The 9,895-nt window shown below is 36.3% G+C and overlaps 1 pseudogene; it reads left to right on the top strand.

Annotated features, from left to right (window-relative positions):
- The first annotated feature begins 4,737 nt into the window (after positions 1-4,737).
- Positions 4,738-4,817, top strand: LOC142222801 (small nucleolar RNA U3; annotated as a pseudogene).
- Positions 4,818-9,895: the final 5,078 nt, after the last annotated feature.

Genomic DNA, 9,895 nt, shown 5'->3' on the forward strand with positions numbered 1-9,895 from the left:
GGTTCGTAAAAAAATGCTTTATAAAGATCACACATTTAAAAGTGTTTACACACTCCACTCTCTATAGAGAAGGGTGTTACACATAAATTTATAAAAAGTCATTTTTTTGTGATACACCATCATCAACCATCCAAACACACTCACGCAAATATATTAACACAGACTCAATTTTTCCCCAAAATGCCTGTCCGTTTGCATATTAAACAACATCAAGAGACCCAACGAAAAGTATTCATAAGAATAAAATTCTTTGTACGTGCTTTCAATTTGATTTGTAGTATCAGATTTTGATTAGTTTTTGTCATTTTATTGCCATACAAATTAAATTGAGTTGTGTCATAAACGAAATGATAAAGTGCTATAAATATGAAATCTTAATTTAATTAAGGCATATCAATTAAAATGGACAGTTCGTTCATCATAATCGTGTAGAGTTTATCAACTGAAAATTGATTGCATTTTAAGGCAATTGGATTTCTAAATGGAAAATCAATTCATAAAATATTTAAGCTATACATATAATTCAGTAGAATGTTATGTTATTATTGAAGCCTTGAATTATAAAAATTCTGCTAGATCAAGGGCAATATCACCCAATGCCCACCACCCTTTAATAAACTAAAGGCCTTACGTTGTTTTGGTATTGGGGTATTCATATTTACATTGGTATTTGTTTTGCGTTCAATTTTCATCTTTTGTATTTTGTTTTCTTATTTAGCTTTTTTTGCCAGAGGGTATCAAAAACAATTTATCCTCTATAATATTTACATGTATGTATGCGAAAACAATTCTCTATCCTCTCTCTCTCCCATTTTTTCTTAAGTTTCTTTCACCACCCTTGGGTGTGTAGCGGGAAAACAACCTTTTGTTTCGTAGTTATTTTCCAGTATTAACGAGATTCGAATATATTTATTCAAACACATGAACTTATAAATACTTATTCCATATTCAATGGTATAACAAAATGTACTAGGGTATGCCTGAAAGGTATTTTCAAATATTGGTTTTATAGTATAAAATCGAAGTAACAATTTGAAGATTTTTTAGTAAGTCTGAAATTCTAAATTTGTATATTTATAGATTTTTAACAAATCCATAGAACATTAGACAAAAACAAGTAAGTAAATTCTAAACTCGGGCGGGGCCGACTATATTATACCCTTCACCATTATATTCCTATATACAAATATTTATATCTGAACTGATTTGGAGACAATTTTTTGTACTTCTACAAAATCGCTAGAATTAAAAATTAAATCGGCTAACACCCCGCGATGAAACATATACATATGTATTCGAGATATAGGACAATTTGAGTAATATTTAAAATTTTTGCTACTCAGCAGTGGCGATTTTACAAGGATATTGGTCAAATCTCGCCAAGATATGTGGTCAATTGTTGGTTGTATAATATTTTTTGGCTAATTCGGGTGATATTTCCACAAGTCAGAGCTTTATTTAAAATTCGACCATTCTGTGAAAAGTTTGTCATTACAGTGTGTATCGTAGTCATATATGGGGAAATCATCACACAATTTTGTGTAAAAAGTGGGTATTTTGGCCATATTAGATTAAGAAGACATACTTAAATAGCATATTAAATGTATTCTCTGTGGAAACTATTGAGTCAATTGAAGGAAACTCCTATTGAAAATGGGTCTAAAATATGAAACATTCTACCATATTTCCCCTACTCTGGCGTACATATATATGGGAGCTATATCTAAATATGAACCGATTTTGACCAAATTTGACATGCATAGTTAGAATAATAATCATGCTATTCTCAGCAAAAAAAAAAAAAAAAAAAAAAAACGTAAATGGGAGAATAATTTTGGCCTCCGTAATCATATGGGTGTAAATCATATGGGAGCTATATCTAAATCCGAACCGATTTCAACCAAATTTAGTATACTTAATGATACTATTAAACGTACTCCTTGTGCAAAATTTGAAGCAAATCAGGGCAAAACTTTGGCTTTTGAACCCATATAAGAGCAAATCGGACAAAATATATATATGGGAGCTATATCTAAATCTGAACCGATTTCAACCAAATTCAGCACAATTAACAATGCAAAATTGTTTGAAGCAAATCAGTATTAAACTCTGGATTTTTTGCCATATAGTTAAAAATCAGACAAAAAATATATATGGGAGCTATATCTGAATCTGAACCGATTTCAACGAAATTTGGTATACTTAATGATGCTATTAAACGTACTCCTTGTGCAAAATTTGAAGCAAATCAGAGCAAAACTCTGGCTTTTGAGGTCATATAAGTTCAAATCGGACGAAAGATATATATGGGAGCTATATCTAAATCTGAACCGATTTGGCTGATATTTTGCATATCTTACGAAAGCCCCAAAATATTTGGCTGAGAAAATACGTTTATAAATACGTCAATTATGACCAGATCGGTGATAAACATGTATGGCAGCTATATCTAAATCTGAACCGATTGCAATCAATAGCGATTGTCTTTGAGCCAATGTAAACCTCTGTGCCAAATTTAAGGACAATCAGACTTAAACTGCGAGCTGTAATTTGCACACAAAATTACATATACAGACAGACGGACGGACAGACAGACGGACGGACATCGCTAAATCGATTTAAAATTTAATTCTAGGACGATCAGTATACTAAACGATGGGTCTCAGACTTTTCCTTCTTGGCGTTACATACATTTACTAACACCACGTACCAAATTTCAACCGAATCGGATGAATTTTGCTCTTCCAAGACGCTCCGGAGATCAAATCTGGGGATCGGCTTATATGGGGCCTATATATAATTATGGACCGATGTGGACCAATTTTTGCACGGTTGTTAGAGACCAAATAGTAACACCACGTACCAAATTTCAGCCGGATCGGATGAAATTTGCTTCTTTTAGAGGCTTAGCAAGCCAAATCGGGGAACTCGGTTTATATGGGAGCTATATATAATTATGGACCGATGTGGACCAATTTTTGCATAGTTGTTAGAGACCATATACTTACACCATGTACCAAATTTCAGCCGGATCGGATGAAATTTGCTTCTCTTAGAGGTTCCGCAAGCCAAATCTGGGGATCGGTTTTTATGGGGGCTATATGTAATTATGGACCGATGTGGACCAATTCTTTCGTGGTTGTTAGATACCATATACTAACACCATGTTTGGGAGCCAATGTGAGCCAAGTGCAATGGTTAGCATGCCCGCCTTGCATACACAAGGTCGTGGATTCGATTCCTGCTGCGACCGAACACCAAAAAGTTTTTCAGCCGTGGATTATCCCACCTCAGTAATGCTGGTGACATTTCTGAAGGTTTCAAAGCTTATCTAAGTGGTTTCACTGCAATGTGGAACGCCGTTCGGACTCGGCTATAAAATGGAGGTCCCTTGTCATTGTGCTTAACATGGAATCGGGCAGCATTCAGTGATAAGAGAGAATTTCTCCAATGTGGTATCGCAATAGACTAAATAGTCTAAGTGAGCCTGATACAGGGGGCTGCCACCTAATCTAACCTAACACCATGTACCAAATTTCAGCCGGATCGGATGAAATTTGCTTCTCTTAGAGGCTCCGCAAGCCAAATCTGGGGATCGGTTTATATGGGGGCTATATATAATTATGGGCTGATATGGACCAATTTTTGCATGGTTGTTAGACACTATATACTAACACCACGTACCAAATTTCGGCAAATCGGATGAAATATGGTTCCCTCAGAGTATCCGCAAGCCAAATCTGGGGCTCCGTTTATATGGGGACTATATGCAAAAGTGGACCGATATGGCCCATTTGCAATACCATCCGACCTACTTCAATAACAACTACTTGTGCCAAGTTTCAAGTCGATAGCTTGTTTCGTTCGGAAGTTAGCGTGATTTCAACAGACGGACGGACGGACATGCTTAGATCGACTCAGAATTTCACCACGATCCAGAATATATATACGTTATAAATGAAATGACAATCCTATGGTGGAGGGTATAAAAATCACGTACCTCGTATTCATTTCATAACTGACCTACACCGAAAAAAGTGAACTGTTTTATAGTTGTATTTTTTAACTGCAGTTCACGAAATTACATCATCTTATAGAAGAAAAAAATAACTAAAAGTATAGAAGAAAATCATTGGCGCCAAATCATGACCATTTTAACCATACAGTAGTTCATTCTTACTACTTTTGGTAATCGTACGAAAATTTTCATTTGTTTTAGTTCATAATGATTTTATGTGTTCGGTCATTGAACTTTATACTCACATTTAGTTCATAAAATTTTTGAGACATACTGAAAAAAAGTAAGATTTCATTAAGCTGTGGAAAATTTCGATAAAAATAATAAAATTTTACTACAAGCAAATATTTTTTTTCCAATAAAAATAAGTTAAATTTAGAGTTAGTTTAACTACGGATTTTTTTTTTTTTTTTGTAGCCTTCCTTATAAATCGAAGAAGTTCACATTTTTTAATAATCCAAAGAGAAGTTTGCCTTTTCTGACCAGATATTAAAAAATCATCTACACTGAATTAATATATTCCTTGTTCTGCCACCGTTTTTTCTACATTACCGCAAGGTTATGAAATATTTAGAAAGGTAAATAGTGCCAGAGTTAGGGTTAATCACTTTCCCAAACTAAATTCCAGTAAATCGAAAAAGTTTAGATTTTGCCCTATTCTTAAGAAAACGGGATGTACTCTTCCCCGATCAAATATCGTAAAATCAACCTTACCTGAAAAGGCTATACTTCACAAGATCATTTCTGTAGTTAGTCCTCAATTACTTTCATTGCAAAATGAAAAATCACCTGAAAAATTCAAAAAATGGGATAATTTTTCATAATTTTTGCATAGTTGTTAGAGGGCATATATTAATATTGCGAACCAATTTTAATCTTGATCGGGAGAAATTTTCTCTTCCCAGAGGCTACAATCTGGGGATCGGTTTAAACGGGGCTATAATAAGCATAGTCCAATATAGTCCAATTTTTGGTTAAACATCACGTAACAAATTTCAACCGAATAGGATAAAATTTCCTCAGGCAAGAGGCTTTGAAAGCCAAATCTGTGGACCGGTTTGTATGGGGTCCATATCAATAAGAGCTCCTTGTGCCAAATTTCAAGTCGATAGCTTGCCTCCGTCGGAAGTTTGCCTGATTTCAATAGACTCAAAACTTTACCACGACCCAGAACATACCCCAGACTCGAATATTTCACTTAGAATATTCAGTTCATTCTGATATTACAAGTGGTGAACTACGCTCTCGTCATGATTGCTGTCCTATTTTATATTTAGCATAATGACAATGGACCTCCTACTTCTAGTGTCCGAACGTTGCGGTGAAACGACTTAGAGAAGCTTTGAAACACTCAGAAATGCCACCAACGTTACTGAGAGGGGATAATCCATCGCTGAAAAACTTTTTGATGTTTGGTCGAAACTGTAATTGAAATCTTCATCCTTTGTTTGCAAGACGGGCAAGCTAACAATTGCACCACGGTTGCTCCCTTACCGTACTTTACAAAAAATGTGTCAATTTTATGATGATTTTTTTTTTCAGAATTTCTTCGGAGAACCCTAATAAACAAACACATTTAAGGGAATATATAGAAGGGCAAGAACAAAACGAAACCTAATCTGAAAATAACTAGGTATTATCAAGGACAACAAAAAGATTATATGAAATCGAATCCAATTTGTAGAGCAAATTATCTGCATTGTAATGGAGCATTATCCATAGGACGAATGATGCCACAATCAACAGACGGATATATGTATAAATGGAAATCCATAAAGTTTTGCAAAAGTAATCGCTTTAGTGTTTTAAAAAAATCAAAATTTTCAGGCAGTTATATGAAATTTAACACTATTTATTTTTTTTTATATTTAAATATTTTAATATTCGACTATAACATTTGATTAACCATTTTTCCTTTTTTTTGGTTTTTCTTAAGAAAAAAAACCCTCAAAAATGGTTTCGACCCTGGAGGATATTAAGGTTATAAAGGGTGATTTGTTAAGAGCTTGATAACTTTAAAAAAAAAAAAAACGCATAAAATTTGCAAAATCTCATCGGTTCTTTATTTGAAACGTTAGATTGGTCCATGACATTTACTTTTTGAAGATAATTTCATTTAAATGTTGACCGCGGCTGCGTCTTAGGTGGTCCATTCGGAAAGTCCAATTTTGGGCAACTTTTTCGAGCATTTCGGCCGGAATAGCCCGAATTTCTTCGGAAATGTTGTCTTCCAAAGCTGGAATAGTTGCTGGCTTATTTCTGTAGACTTTAGACTTGACGTAGCCCCACAAAAAATAGTCTAAAGGCGTCAAATCGCATGATCTTGGTGGCCAACTTACCGGTCCATTTCTTGAGATGAATTGTTCTCCGAAGTTTTCCCTCAAAATGGCCATAGAATCGCGAGCTGTGTGGCATGTAGCGCCATCTTGTTGAAACCACATGTCAACCAAGTTCAGTTCTTCCATTTTTGGCAACAAAAAGTTTGTTAGCATCGAACGATAGCGATCGCCATTCACCGTAACGTTGCGTCCAACAGCATCTTTGAAAAAATACGGTCCAATGATTCCACCAGCGTACAAACCACACCAAACAGTGCATTTTTCGGGATGCGTGGACAGTTCTTGAACGGCTTCTGGTTGCTCTTCACTCCAAATGCGGCAATTTTGCTTATTTACGTAGCCATTCAACCAGAAATGAGCCTCATCGCTGAACAAAATTTGTCGATAAAAAAGCGGATTTTCTGCCACTGATTTTGGTAATAAAATTCAATGATTTGCAAGCGTTGCTCGTTAGTAAGTCTATTCATGATGAAATGTCAAAGCATACTGAGCATCTTTCTCTTTGACACCATGTCTGAAATCCCACGTGATCTGTCAAATACTAATGCATGAAAATCCTAACCTCAAAAGAATCACCCTTTAGTTTTATGCAATTTTAGGACGAAACAATCCTAAAACAAGACAAACAAAAATATGTAATAAAAAACAATAATATTACCAACCAACAGAACTAAATATAAAGCCATGAAGCTGAATGCCAAAAAGTCATAGGAATAATAGTTGAAGTGGATAACAGTAGAATGACATGCTTAGGTTTTACAGCTCTATGCTATTTTGTGGGGGACCCAATCAAGTGCAAAGTGTAAAGAAGCATTAAACCCAATGCAGCCTTAGGAGTGCTAAAATTGTTTAATTTTTTTTTTATTTTGTCTTCTGTCGACATTGTCTACTCCAAACGGCAGATATGGCAGGCAGCATCAGTAGCTTCACCAGTTAAAAGTCCTTTGCTAAGTGGCTTGTATCCAATTTTTAGAGCTATTTTTTTTTTGTGCTTTAGCTCCAAGAGAAGGCATTCAAACAACAGTCTTTAACATTCGCCAACTCCAAGTACTTTTCGAGTATTTACTTTAGAATCCTTTTTTTCATTTGGCATTTTAGGTGACTCTGTTTCTACACAGACTCGTTTTGTGGAAAACGCTCATCCCCTTGGCGAGAAAAGAAAAGGTTGAGAGCTAAATATAACAACATGCCACTAAAGTGGTAAGTAGCTGTAAGCCATGGCATAGTAAAACGAGAGATAAAATACCAAAAAAGAAGCAATTGTGGTAGATTGAATCGAATTTTTAGAGCTTTATTTTATATTCGTACGATGTGACTTGGCAAATCCACTTTCGTCATAGATATGATTAAGGTGCAATACCTGAAAATAAACAATATCAACATCACATTCTCACAGCGGCGGGTTCTTTGCTCCAGAATCCAACGCTGGAACCAACTTATCGGTCGACCGATAGGTTGAGCACATCAATGTGCCTAGGAGTATTCCCATCTTAAATACCAGTTTGGACAGAGCTGGTGTTGCGAAACACCCGGCGGAATGGTCCTTTTTGGTATGCAAGAATATAATTTACCATCGTTGAATTTCGATGACGTCTGTTCGGTGAATGGAGTAGGTGCACTTCCGAAATTTTTCAGCCGAACATTTGTCCGGGAGTATACCAACATTGGCTACGAAGCAGGGTACTTCGTCAGTGATGGCATAAGGCATCAGTTTGCGTCAAGCCACTTACATCATCGCTGCAGAATAGTGATAAGGGTATACTAAGTTAGTCAATTCGTTTGTAAGACTTCGAAATATTGGTTTCCGACTATATAACAGGTTGGCTGATAAGTCCCCGGTCTGACACATAGATGGCGTCGCTAGTATTAAATGCATTTATATAGTACCAACCTTCAAATGATTCGTGTCAAAATTTGACGTCTGTAAATCAATTAGTTTGTGAGATAGAGCGTCTTTTGTGAAGCAACTTTTGTTATTGTGAAAAAATTGAAAAAAGGAATTTCGTGGTTTGATAAAATACTGTTTTCTGAAGGGAAAAAATACAGTGGAAGCAAAAACTTGGCTTGATAATGAGTTTCCGGACTCTGCCCCAGGGAAATCAACAATAATTGATTGGTATGCAAAATTCAAGCATGGTGAAATGAGCAGGGAGGACGGTGAACGCAATGGACGCCCGAAAGAGGTAGCTACCGACGAAAACATCAAAAAAAATCCACAAAATGATTTTGAATGACCGTAAAATGAAGTTGATCGAGATAGCAGAGTCCTTAGAGATATCAACAGAACGTGTTGGTCATATCATTCATCAATATTTGGACATGCGGAAGCTCTGTGGAAAGACTTAAAAGTCCGCTGGCAAAGTAATGGCCTCTGTTTTTTGGGATGCGCATGGAATAATTTTTATCGATTATCTTGAAAAGGAAAAAACCATCAACAGTAACTATTATATGGTGTTATTGGAGCGTTTGAAGGTCGAAATCGCGGCAAAACGGCCCCATATGAAGAAGAAAAAAGTGTTGTTCCACCAACAAACGCACCGTGCCACAAGTTATTGAGAACGATGGCAAAAATTCATGAATTGAGCTTCGAATTGCTTCCCCACCCACCGTATTCTCCAGATCTGGCCCTTAGCGACTTTTTCTTGTTCTCAGACCTCAAAAGGTTGCTCGCAGGGAAATGAAGAGGTGATCGCCGAAACTGAGGCCTATTTTGAGGCAAAACTGAAGGAGTACTACCAACATGGTATCAAAAAATTGGAAGGTCGTTATAATCGTTGTATCGCTCTTGAAGGGAACTATGTTGAATAATAAAAACGAATTTTGACAAAAAAAATGTGTTTTACTTTGTTAGACCGGGGACTTATCAGCCAACCTGTTAAACTATATATATTTTTTTATCAGGGAGAAATTCTCAGGCAATGTAATGATGTCTGTCTATCTGTCTGTTGTGCTCACCTTACAGTCTTCAATAATGAAGATATCGTGCTGAAATTTTGCAGAGCTTTTGCATGGCCTATATGGGTCCATATTTGGATATAGCTTCCATACAAACTGACCCCCGATTTGGGTTTTGGAGCATCTAGATATCCCAGTTATTATTCGATTTGCCTGAGTTTGACTTCTAGACACGGTAATTTTTTCGATTTGCCTGAAATTCAAAATCCAGGCGTATCTTGGGTCCACACATAAGTAGGCAGAATATGGTATACTTCGGTTCAGGTTTTGATATAGCCCCTAGACACCGCATTTTGTTTATGATTTGCCTGAAATTCAAACTGTAGAGGTATTTGGGTCCACACAAAAGTACTCCTAATATGGTGTCCGGATTTGACTTCTTGGGCGTCTAGACATCAAAGTTATTATCCGACTTGCCTGAAATTAAAAATCGTGAAATATTTTGGGTCTATAAATAAGTGTGCGGAATATGGTGTGAACCCGTCCACGTTTTCATAGAGCCCCCCCCCCCCCCCCCCACCCCCATCAGCCCAATCTCCCGATTTGACCTCTTGAGCATCTAGACATACGAATTATTATACGA

The sequence above is a fragment of the Haematobia irritans genome, chromosome 1, assembly GCF_050003625.1.
Source record: "Haematobia irritans isolate KBUSLIRL chromosome 1, ASM5000362v1, whole genome shotgun sequence".
In the NCBI taxonomy this organism is placed as follows: domain Eukaryota; kingdom Metazoa; phylum Arthropoda; class Insecta; order Diptera; family Muscidae; genus Haematobia; species Haematobia irritans.